Raw genomic sequence first — 13,607 nt, forward strand, 5'->3', positions numbered from 1 at the left:
TAGTTTGGCTTTCCACCATTGTAGCTTTGCCATTGACTTTCCTCACACATCCATTTCAGAGCAATTTTTCTCTGACGGACCTTCCTCGGGCTTTTTGACTTCAAGTTACCTGGAGATAGATCGAGAGAGAGTGGCATCGGCTCTCCTCTAGCCCGTGACTCACCTCCACAGTGTCTCCTCAGCATTTTGGTTTTGACGCTTTTTGACTTTCCAGCTTTGGCCACACACTTTAGACACATATGGCTTCAACAGACCTTTCTTGAGCGGATTTTCCTTGAGCAAGCTCATCTCTTGGATGGTGTTTAAAACCATAGGCAGCTGGTTGTGTTATGTGTCTAGTTTTTGATCGATGAGTTTACTAATCAATGAGGTAGTGTGTGCTAGATCTCAGGCATTTTTCTCACAGGTTATGAATTCCTTTTAGTGTAGACTATGTGGAACATGTAGTGCTCACGTATGATTGTGTGGGTCATTCCATAAAGTTTTTAGCACACTTTTATGCTATGTATCTATTTGCGGATATAGTATGAGCTAGATGTAGCTCGTAGTGGATCTGCTTATTGAGACACATAATGTTTGTTCATGTTTATGATGTGGTTTTGATGAGATTTTTTAAATTTTCACACAATTTTTAGGGGAAATTCTATGGGAATTTTCCCATATTCTTGCCATGCTTTGAGAATATATGGACGGTTTACTCTTTGATGGTTTGCTGGTCAAGTGAGTCTCTTACTTTGACAGTGATCAAGTTTAGATACTCTCTTTTGTGGCTACAGAGTATAGACAGTCACAGATTTTACGGGTCTTTACAGGCAATTTTCCTATGGGATGCATTTTGAGCACTGTTTGCTCACTACTTGCTTATCTGGCTATGTGCTTTACGCTTGGTTGAGATGTTTGTCCTAGATTGGGCTCACTTGGTTTAGTGATGCTATTTATTCATGAAAATTGCAAATTGTAGAGTTTTTTTATGCATATGCAAGTATCGGTATGGATGCAATTGATCATGTTTTTCATGATTGTGTAGTGGTTGAGTGATTTCCCACTTTGATGCCAGTTTGGCATGGTTTATAGTTGAGATTCTTTCTCAAGTGTTTAGTCAATTTGTAGGGGAGAGTCTGCCAGATTTCTCTCTGGATTGCTTGCCATAGTTTCTTGGCATCCATATAGCATACATGTGTGATAGTTTAGAGTTGACATTGATAGCTCATGAGAGATGGCGGTCTCGTACTTGTCAATACTTATGTTGTTGGCATTGTGGTCACACAAGGCACATTAGGTGTCATTGTTTCAAACATATGAGGTAGCAGCGGAGATGTATGTGTGATATAGGTTAGGTTTTGACACACGTAGAGCAATGGATTCATACGACAATGAAAGTGATTTCACATTTCCCTTTAGCATTCCTTCCCCTTACATGTCTTCAGAGGTGAAACTTCTTCTCATTGGTTGCTAGATGAGGATGCAGTTTTCACATCACACCACAGCATGAGTGGTTCAGCACATTCTAGTGGGAGCTTTGGTTGTGTACACTTGGTAGATGGTTCTTTGGTGTTTCACATTGTAGGTGCATAGATGTTTTCTTGTCATTACCCAGTGGTGCATCCTATATGATACAACATGTGCACTATGTTCCTCAACTGAGACATAGTTTTATCTCAGTGAGATAGTTATTTAGCAGATTGTTGATGTCAAAAAAAACAAAGAGAATAGTCTTTCTAAATGCAGTGCTTGCCAAAGGAGCCCATAGTGGCTTGGTATATCCTATGCATGTATCTAAGGTACGAGATAGAATAGTCTTGGTTTTTTTGCTGGCATGCATTGAGAAAGAGAGAGAGACGTGTCTCCTTCATAGGCGATCTCCACTATGCTCATAAGATAGAGCATTCAACTATGCAGTACATGTAAGTAGACTCTATAGAGATAGAAGTATAGTAACATTGCTCTAGTGAGACACAACAGATGTTGTCAGAGTTTGTGTAGGCAAATGTAGAGCGGGTTTGCTCCTAGAGACATAGGTAGATATGATGGACATGGAGTTCTTTGATATACTCACGCTAGAGGTTGATGAGTTGATATCAAGACACATAGTTCCACCTATGGGTGAGAGGAACGTAGCCATCCCAATGTCGGTCATGATACATCCATACACAATGAGTAATCATAATGATGTAGTGCATGCAGATAGTGCACGCGAGACTAGTACAACCAGGTTTGCACAAATTTTTCTAGTGTTCAGGCATCTCATGGACGAACTACTAGTATTGAGGACTTACCTAGCAATTGTAGTGGGAGCATTTGCAACAAGGATTGTCGTTTGTATGGTGACTAACACTAGGATGATGCATTGTGGAGCTTTGCAAACCATACACAATTGTCTACGGGATTTTCATGCAAGCTCTAGCATGGATAAACATGCTCGCCTATCACTAGAGCTGATATGGCTGCATGTAGATCGATTAAGGGAGCCAGTGTGCATAGGTTGAGAGAGTCTCTCACCTATCTTCTTGTACATAAAAATTATCAATATAGTGTGTTGTTTTACTTGTGTGTTGCATCTCTCTCTTTCTCATTCTTGTTCACTTTCCTCTACACACTCTCCATAGCTGCCATGGCTCATCGGCACCATCCTCCCTAGCTTGCAATCCCTACACATTGTATCAGACCTGTAGGTGGTTGGCTAGGTTGCAAAGCGTTTCAAAATGCTGTTGCTACCAAGGAGTCAACAAGGAGTGCAGCGCTAGGTCAAGGTGGTGGTGCAAGAACAACTCGTAGAGGGTGTTCTAAAATGTAGCATCTCCAAGGTACCTGTGGAGATAGTTTTGAACAACATTTTAAAATGCTGCTAGATGCAATGGACGACGGTAGCTCTGATGCATACCTAGAATATCAAAATTCCCACCATAAATTGGCAGGTTTTTCCTAGCATATCAATAGGCTATTCGACAAAGCTAGTCGATGAACATCAACCTCTCAAAAGCTATCAAGCCTATTGGTGGTATAGCAATGCAAATGTTTTGCAAACAAAGCTACCAATAAAGAAAGTTTTATCAAGGCGGTGACAAAGGTACCATCTTGCATAGATTTTCAAAAGGAAATCTGTAGCAAGTATTTGGCAAGAAAGTGTCACACAGTCGGCCAATTCAAGAGTATCTTGAGACGCTTCCATTGGCTTGGCAGGGTTGATTATACCAACAAAAGAGGTCTTAGCAATGTCATAATAGAAAATTATATCGATCATGGCATCAAACTTGTTGGCAAGCTTAATGGATTTGGCTTCCACACTTGGCAAATAAAGGTAAAAGGCTATCTTATGTGGAAGAATCTGTGGAGTGTCGTGAAACCCCTCTTGACCAATGAAGCAACCACATTGGTTGTAGTTACGAGAGAACAACCCAAGGATGAGCAAGCACTAGCTATTATTCTCACATCTTTGGAAGATGACTTTATTCATTATTTGGATGACGTTCAATCCTTGAATGCTTCTTAGATGGAATTAGAGAAAGTTTTCGGTCCCAAATCCAAATACTAAAAACAAGCTTTAAAATGGAGTTATATTCTCTTACCATGCGTGATGATGAAAACATTGCCACTTTAGCTAATAGATTGAAGAGAATCCACACTTAGTTAATTTATGTTGAGGCCCCCGTGCCAAATGAAGATCCTATAGTTGTTTTCCTTAAAGCTTACTTGTAAAAGTTTGTCAAATTGTAACTATTTTAAAGGAGAAGGATATGCTGCCTTCTTTGGACAATATTATTGATTCATTGCAGGAAGAAGAGGAAATGAGTATCACGTGTTAGTTTTGCCATAATTCCCACTTCATATGAACCAATGGTTGCACTTTGAATGCAACTTCAACCAGACCTACTACCATCACTAAACCTTGTGCGATTTGTGGCCGTAGCAATCATCAAACCAAGGACTGTTTCAACAAAAATCCTTGCATCCACTATGGAAAGACCAATGATCCTTCGAACAGGTGTTTTAAGAAGAACAAAAAACAGCTCAACATGGTTGATGGTGAAGAAGAAGCATAGATGTTCTCATAGATAGTGATGTCCTATAGTTCTAGTTTGTCTTCATGTTATCTTTTATGTTAGTCTATTAGTAGCAAGCTAATTCAGATAACATTTTTCGGAAGATTTTATTGCAAAAATACTTATCCTTTTGATAAATCGGAAATGTTCTCTTATTTTCGAGATGGATAGTGTAATTGATGAGCGGGGGCTATTATACGCTTCCAGATTGTATCAACTTATCTTTAGTTAATGCTCCCAGATTATTATTTTTTGACCATAGAAACCTTGGCTAAGGTATAAAGACCAATTTTTGTAAGTTATTTTTTTAAGTTTTGGATAATAGAAACATAGCGTGATCTAATGATGCTTACTTCTCTCCTTCTCATGCTTCCTACTCCCTTTCCGGTTGTTACATTACAGTGTCGTCTCTTGCATTGTGACGACATGTAAGAGCTCTATGCATTGACGTAAACATTTCATGGTAATCCATAGCTTTTGGTATCGCCAATCCATGGCCTAATTTCATCATAAGTAGGGATTTAATCTAGGAAATCACAAAGTAAGCATAGGTGGGGTATTGGGGCATCATTGCTAACAATTTAGATGCATTCTGGGTCGAAAACGACTAGGTCAAAAACTCATTGTTGTTAATAATCACAATTCCTTACTTCATCAAAAGTAAGGTTTAAGACCATAAGCATGCGTGCTTAGGTTTTATACACATGTCCTAGAAGTTTCGTAACATTTAGATGTTGTTTGATGCTATAACGGTTATGATTTGTTTACCGATTAGCGATTAGCTTTTGGTGACTTTGATCATTTGAGTGTAGCTTGTGTTAGATGCGAGTTGTCTTTTATTTTCCAAGAGATTAAAAACCTCTTGTAGCCTCTATGCACTAGTCGAGTCAGCTTCGTCTCGTGGATTGACAATTATGTTCGTGGTTCTCGCTATGTCTGTAATAAGATAGGAGTGAGGTTAGAAACCCATCCCACATTTGGCACCGCTACCAGAGATCAAATAGACCTTAACTAGGGAAAACACGAGTATCTTGTGTAGTTGTCCTTTAACTTCCTCTAGGTTCACCTAGAGTTAAACTTTCTCTTTAAAACCGCATAGCTTAAGATTGTCGTCTTTTGTTGTGTAGAGGTATCTTGGAAGTAAATTGTACTTGCTAAGTACCTTGTAGGATTGTAGGAGTAGATTAGGATTTTGAGTCAGATTGATGGATAAGAAAAGTCTTAAGATCAAGGCTCAAAAAACCATTAAAAACAAGAAAACAAGTGTTTGTGGACACTTTTCATAATCCCATTGCAGTAGAATCTAGGAGTAGGGCAAGTAGAATCCGAGGAGGGATCTCAGAACATTGCTCACTCCAAAATAATCAATTGTGAGTTGTTTATATGAAGTTGTATAAATTCGGGTCTATGGCTTGAAACAACACCAAAAGACTGTCAGCCATTGAATCCGACTAGAGATAATGCTCTAAAAGTTGTATGAACCAGTGGGTAAGCTTAAGGATGCATTTGAGGTAAATTTTCAAGAGTTTGCAAAAACTCGGATTATTTACTTTTTTCTTGAGATTTTAGGTCAAATTAAGTTTTGACTTCACTCAGAGGCTTAAAACAGGTCATAAGGAGACTGTCCAGTGAAAAAAATGCAAAAAGTGTTCATTTTAGGCCAAAAGTAAATAATAGTGATTATTTACTTTTAGCTCAAAATTGACCAAGGTTGATACCAAAGACTCCATGCATGATTACAAACATCTTTTGTAAAGGCTCATAGAATTTGGATCACAAAACACACCGAAACCTTGAGAAAAACTGAAATCTGTACTGATTGTCGAGAACTTGAGTGTGACTTGATATATCTTGCTCCAACTTAGTGAAACTTGACTCAAAGGCTTAGATTGAAGTGTTAAACATGTGTATATGCTCTAATGACCAAAAAGATGAAAATATTTCCTAGAAGTAAATAATCATGATTATTTACTTTTGTCACATTTTTCAACTTTTTTTACCAACCCAGCATACCACCAATTTTATCAGGCTATATTGAGCACAAACCAAATTTGGTAAGATTTGGATCATTAAAGTGAAAATTGTGGCTAGATTTGTAAAGTTAGTTTATGGACAAAAAACTGTTGACAAATTGAGCAGTAATTATCCAAACATGGTGAAACTTGGCTAAGGAGCTTAAGTTGAGTTGCTTAACCAAAATGTATCAACATTTTGGTAAAAAGTTGCAAAAAAAATTCAGCTGTAAATAATTGCGATTATTTACATTTGCTATAGAATTGAACAATTTTACACATCTGAGTATACCACAAGGTCAAGCATATCAGGTAGACTCCACAAATAAAATTTGGTGAAATTTGAATCACAAAAGTGAGACTTAAGTGAGATTCTTCAAAACTGAGTCTACGGATACTAAACAGTTGATAACTTGGACAAATCTTGTTCAAACTCAACCAAACTTTTCCAGAGACCACAACAAGGTGATTACTTAGCAAAACAAGTCTGAGAAGTGAAAAAATTTGAGAAAAGTTGTAACATTTAATGGCCTAAAATCTTATGTGTAGCGGAAATTAGCATGAACATAGTGAGCATTTCATTAGAGTTGATTCCTAATGAGAATTACAAGAGTGCTTGGGTGGAGAGAGCAACAAAAAGCATAACACCTAGTTAGATAGCATCGACAATACTTTCAAAAGAGAGAGCAATTAAGCTATTGACAACAGTTGAGGACCCGATTTGCATGGAGCCGGTCCCCCCTCCAAAAGGCTTTGTATTATGGTTTCTCCCATCAAGAGAGACATTGTACAATACAATTCTTTGTGTTCCTTCAAGACGAGCTAGTGCAATGAAGATGGAAGCTTCATACACCAAGCAAAACACGTAATCAAACACAACTTGAATTATCCCCGTTCTCAGACCCAAGACCTCACACACCTTCGAAGATGGTGAGAGCTAGCAGGGTATGAGAGTAGATTGAGAGGAAAAAGAAGTATCTTACGAGAAAGAAGTACATCTCCTCACATAATCACTCATATTAGCATAGCTTAGCTTAGTAATTAGCTTGGTAGAGAAGATGAGCATGCATTGAAGCTTGGCTCTTGGTTGGATTTGCATCCACATGCCAAGAGAGTGTTGATGTAGGCTTCTATCTCACAAGCTTGGAGTAGGTGATGAGCTCTCCATTAAAGCTTGGGAGGAGATAGAGTATTTTCCCTTCACACATGGTCAAGTGTGAGAGTGTGTGTGTCAAATGCCAAGCAAAAATCAGCCCCCTCTCTCTCTTGGGCGAGCCCTAGCTGCTAAGTTAGTCTGGCTTTTGCCTCATTGGACCTCCCCAGGTCAAGCCAATAGGGATTAAGCAGCATAAGTGATAGCCTTCTGACATGTGTCCCTCTTTCCCCTTTTGTGAGAGCTTTAGATAATTAAATAATTAAACTAAACTCTCATTGGACCCCTTTGCCTCCTGGCCAATAGGAATCAGGCAAGCCATGGGGCTCCTGAATGCTCATTGGACCCCTTGGGAGACTGCCCAATAGTCTTCTAGGACACTTAATTCTTATTGGATTCTTTTATTAAATGTTTTTAAATTAATTAAACTAGATTTACTCTAGCCTAATTCTCATTGGTCCACTTCAAGGGTCTTCCAATAGGAATTGGGCATACCTTGTGGGCATCTGGCCTAGGGAGCTGACATGTGTCCCTCATTCCCTTTGTGTAAAGGGAGCCTGTGTGTGTGTGTGTGGCTTTCTCTCTCATCCCCCTAGCTTTGGGGCTCGCCCCCTCCCATGTAGGGATGTAGAAAGACTTTTTGGGCACACACTAAGCATCAAATTTTCCCTAAGGTTGACCTTTGGACACAACCTTTGAATTTTGGAACCTTAGCATTTTGGAAGTCTTAATGGGCTGAACCTTAGGGTCTTTTTAGCCCGTTGTTTCACATGGCTCTTTTGCAGATGGCCCCCCCTTTGGATCCCTATTTTCCCTCCTTTGGATCCCTACTGTGGCCGGTCTGCTAACTTAACCAATATTCTAGCTTTTTCTCCCTTGGCACTTCCCCACATTAAATGATCAGTTTAATATGAGAAAATCATTTAGGAGAATTAGATATTGATTATTATGACATTACCTCTCTCTTGAAATCATAGTCGTCCTCGACTATGGTGTAGAGAAGATAAAGCATATGCATGAGTCCTTTTCTTAGCGGGTAGAGGATCCCTATGTTACCCTACGACATCATTCCATAATGGATGACTAGTCCATTTGGCGCTTGAGAGCCTGAGGCTGCTGCAAGCATGTCTGCACATTAGTCCTATCAATCTTCCATAGTAGAGTGACAAGCTCTACTTGGTGTTCGGGAGACGTCGTCTCCGCAAACTTGATCTAAGCATGCATACTACTTCATTTTTGTGCACAAATAAAGAAAAAAAGAGTCTTATAAGACAAAAATTTTTGTTCATTTTTAACATTTTGTACATTTGCTTACTCTTGGGAAGCATTGTAAGCATTGACAAGGTTTAGGTTATCCTTTAATTGTATGCCTTGCATCCATCTAGCATCTTCAAAAGGATAATTCTTAAACTTAATAAGATATCGTCGGATAGTCTTACCGCCTCTTAATACCTTGTCTTCATGTCGGAGAATGGACTCGGGCTGCAGCACCTCCTCGTGGTCCTCGATCTCCGGTGGGTCTTCAATAGTTGGTTCTTGAGGTGGCTCTCCTTTGTAAGGCTTTAAGAGGCTCACATGAAAAGCATTGTGTATGAGCCAATGATTGGGCAACTTAAGTTGATAGGCCATCTCATTGATTGGCCTAAGAATCTGGAAGGGACCATAGTACCTTTTTGCTAGTTTAGCATAGTACTTTTGGTGGCCCGTAGGATTCTTGCCCGTCGTGTGCCTTAATCGAGCCTTGGGAAACTTTAACAAGACCCAATCGTTTTCTTTAAAGGCTTGGGCTCTTCTGTGCTTGTCAGCAGCAGCCTTTTGCCTTTGCTGTGAGATAGAGATAGCATCCTTAATCTTTTGGAAAGATTCTTGTAGGTCTCGGCTATACTCATCCGCAGCGAAGATCTTCCCATGTACCTTAAGTAGCAAGGGACTTTTTGATCTTCCCTCAATTACCTCGAAAGGTGCTTTTCCTGTAGAAGTATGTACAGTGTTATTGTAAGCATACTCTACTAAGGGTAAGTACTTCTCCCATTGGGATCTTTGATCTACTTCCGTTACATAGGCTTTTAGTAGATCGAGAATAGTTAGGTTAGCTATTTCACTTTGGCCATCAGTTTGTGGATGATAGGCCGAAGAGAAGTTTAGCCTTGTTCCTAAATTCTCAAAGAGACCCTTCCAGAAATTACTGGTCATTCTAGGATCTCTATCCGACACTATGGACATTGGCAAGCCATGGTACTTGAAAATTTGCGAAATGAAGAGGGTTGCCATTTGATGGGCTTTGATAGTCTTTTTGACAGGTATAAAATGAGCTTGTTTACTGAACCTGTCTACTATCGTCCATATTCCCGTATTCCCATGGATAGACTTAGGCAATCCAAAGATAAAATCCATGGATATGCTCTCCCATGGTGAATTAGGGATTGGCAAGGGTTGAAGCAATCCAAGTTGCTTCCCTCTATCAAATTTTGTCTTTTGACATACCACACATTTGGAAACATACTCATGTATGTTCACTTTCATGGTAGGCCAATAGAAATATGTTTCAATTCCCTTTAGGGTAGACTGAATCCCTCTATGCCCCGCATATGGGGGAGCATGAGATTCATACATTACTTTCTCACGTAGTGAGTTAGTAACGCATAGTCTATTGCCATAGAGAAGATAGCCATCTTGTAAAGTAAATGGTTCTTCTTTCTTCCCTAAGGCAAGGGCTGAAATCACATCTCTAAAATCGGGATCAATAGCATACTCATCTATCATTAAAGATAGATCATTGTGAGTTGCTATGGAAACCGCATTCACTCTCGGTCGTCTTGAGAGTGCATCGGCTACTTGATTATGCTTGCGAGCAATGTGAGCAATATGAAAATGAAATTGCGAAAGGAAATTTGCCCACCTCATTTGTTTGTCGGAGAGCTTGGTCTGCGTCATGAAGTACTTAAGACTTTGGTGATCCGTTCGCAGAATGAAAGGAGTCCCCAATAAATAGTGCTTCCATGAGTCTAAGGCATGTAGAACTGCAAGGAGTTCTTTTTCGTATATGCCTAGAGCTTGCTCAACAGGGTCGAGCCTTCGACTCTCATAGCCTATGGCGTGCCCTTCTTGGAGCAAAACAGCCCCAAGGCAATCACCACAAGCATCACATTGGACCTCAAATGGTTTTGAGAGATCCGGTAGTGTAAGCACAGGTTGAGAGATAAGCTTTTCTTTAAGCTTTTCAAAGCATTGTTCTCCTTAGCAGACCACGTATACCTAACATTTTTCTTTGTTAGGTCATGTAATGGTCCCGCAATTTGTGAGAACTTTTCTATGAAGCGTCTATAGTATGCACACATACCTATAAAGCTTCTTAGTTCATGAAGATTCCTTGGTTTAGGCCATCCTTTTATTACCTCTAACTTGGATGGATCCATTTGGATTCCATCTTGAGAGATAATGTGACCTAAATATTGAATCTCTTGCAAGAAAAATTCACTTTTCTTTCGATTAACATAAAGTTTATTCTCTCTTAAAACTTGAAATATTACCTGGAGGTGTTGCTTATGTTCCTCTAATGAATTAGAGTAGATGATAATATCATCAAAGAACACTCCAGTGAAGGTTCGATGAGGTCTGAACAGCTTCTCCATCAAGCGGTTAAATGTGGCTGGTGCATTAGTCAAGCCAAAAGGCATGACAATGTATTCGTAAAGACCAAATGTAGTACGAAATGCGGTCTTTACAATGTCTTGATCAACTATCCTTATTTGATGATAGCCACTTTTTAGGTCAATCCTACTGAAGTAGGTCGATCCTTGTAGCTTATCAAATAGGTCTTCTACCCGTGAAACGGGAAACCTATTCTTGATAGTGATCCTATTTAGTGCTCTATAGTCGACACACATACGATATGTGCCGTCTTTCTTTTGCACTAATAGCACAGGTGAGCAAAATGGAGATGAGCTAGGCCTAACCATGCCCTTCTCAATTAACTCATGCACTTGCCGCATAATCTCCTCTTGTTGAGCTTGAGAAACTCTATAAGGAGGTTTGTTAGGCGGTGAACTTCCTGGAAGAAGTTCAATTGCATGGTCGTCATTACCTCGTTTAGGAGGTAGCTCAGAAGGGATGTCGTCAATAAAGACATCTTGAAACCCCTTGAGAAAATTGGATAACTCTAATTCCTTTTGGTTGCTTTTATTTTCTTTTGCTAAAGCATTAGGTTCATTTTGAGAATCTTTAACAAAAATCATGTACACGGAAATAGAGCTCTTTATTGACTTGTTGAAAGCTGGTGTATGTACAATGGGGATGGTGTTACCCATCTCCCTAGCATCTATATACATGTCCTTTTCCCTGAACTTAAAGGAGATTCTCCTTTCAGGAAATTTAACATGGGTAGCCAGACGGTCAAACCATGGTGCCCCTAGGATTACATCCTCATGCTTGAGAGGAGAGATAAAGAAATCCTCTTTGTCCACATAGCCTTGGACATGAAGCCTCAATTTCCCGATTAAGGGAGTGACTGAAGCTTCTTGCCCCTTGAAGGCACTGTCTGCGGGTAGGATATCTCCCATCTCGTAGGATTGTATGCCTAGCTTGGTGGCTAACTCCATAGATATGAAATTGTGAGTAGAACCAGGGTCAAAGAGAATAAAAGCATCATGTTTTCTTACCTTTCCCCAAGCATGGCATAGAGGAGATCCTTTGTGGTGAGTTTGGTGAATCTCCTCCTCTTGGATTTCAACCAAAGAAGCTCTAGGAGGATCTTGGCGGTTGTTCTTTTGGGGACAAGCGCGGTACGCATGCCCTTGTTCGCCGCACTTGAAACACCGGTTATCTTTACGATAACGCTCAAGCTCTTCAGGAGAGAGTTTATTCTTTCCTTTGTAAACTCCCTTCTCTTTAGCTTTGTTGGAATTGCCCTTAGGAGACTTTTGGACATTGTCCTTCCCCTTAGGCTCATTGGAACCTTTGTTTTCCGGGGTCTTATTATTTCTTTTACCCCCCGTTTGGAAATTGATTCGCGAGGCCACCATAGTATGGTGTATTACCGCCGATATGGTACGTGGCCTTTGGGAGTTGACATACTCCGCCATTTCTTCTGTTAAGCCCGCACAAAATTGTTGCTTTTGCTCTCCAAAATCCAACTTTTTGAAGACAGTGGCTTTGAGTTGTAGGTCCCAAAACTTGTCTACATATTTGTGGATGGATTCATTGGGAGAGAGCTTTAAGCTTCGCCATTCGGTGAGTACTTTGTCTTTGGCATCGGTGGCCAAAAACTGCTTCATAATGGAAGCTCTTAAAGCCTTCCATGTTCGTGGAGCTTCACCGTTGGCTCGTAGGCTAGACCACCATTGTCTGGCGGACTTTTGAAAGTGCATAGCTACATGGCGTAGCTTAGAGGACTCCGTGAAGCCCTCATCTCCAAACGCCGCATCGAATTGCTGGATAAAGGCCAAAACTTTGTCTGTAGCACCGAAGGTGCCATCATAGGTAAGGAAAGAGATGCTCTTCCCTCCCTCTTTGAATTTCTTCAGCTTGGACGACCTCTTCCATGCGGCATAGGATTTCCTATGGCCTCTTCTTTTTGATGGTTCAAAAGTTCCACCATCACTTTCTTCAGAAGATGAAGAATTTGAAGAAGGTGGAGAAGAGGGTGACCTCTTTCTCGCCTTTTTCTTGTCTTGATCTTTGTCGTCTTCACCATAGCTTTCATAAGAGGAAGAGGATAAAGAAGATGGAGAAGAGGGTGTCCTCTTTCTCGCCTTTTTCTTCTCTTGCTTTTTATCATCCCTCTTTGAATTATGGCGTGGAGAAGAGTGTGATGGTCTTCTCCGCTTTGGTGGTGATGGAGAGCGTTTAGCCCGCCGTCTTCGTGGAGCCATCTCCGCTGAGGTGGTGGGAGACTCGCTTCTTTCTCGTTCCTTCGGTAGAGGCTCTTGAGTTCTCCTTTGGGAAGGAGATGCATCATCAAGAAGTAAGTTCTTGAGCCCTTCATATGGATTCTCTTCTTCTTCCCGAATCGGAGAGAGACCTCTTTTGGTAGTCTCACAAGGAGGCTTCCTAGGTGTTCTCTCGTCATGGTGATGAGCTTGGAGAATCCCGTGAGCACGGAGCTGCCGTTGCACTTCACTTTGGAGAGATGGATTGCCCATGGCTTGTTGAAGCCTAGAAACAAGATAATTAACAAGCATTGAAGCATCATTAGTAGTTTGCTCGTGAGCAAAATCAAAGTTATCAACATTAATTTCACTCTCTTTAATATTGTCAGCCATTCTAACAACTTTTAGGTGTAAACTTTTTAGGTGTACTTTGGCACTTCAAGCCCTAGTTGCTACTCCTCTTTACCCCTTTAGAAAAAGCACTCAAGCTACTGTACCCGCGGCTCGAATACCATTAATTGCAAGGAATAGAAGA

Source organism: Adiantum capillus-veneris, chromosome 7 (genome assembly GCF_014529385.1).
Source record: "Adiantum capillus-veneris isolate H3 chromosome 7, ASM1452938v2, whole genome shotgun sequence".
Lineage (NCBI taxonomy): Eukaryota > Viridiplantae > Streptophyta > Polypodiopsida > Polypodiales > Pteridaceae > Adiantum > Adiantum capillus-veneris.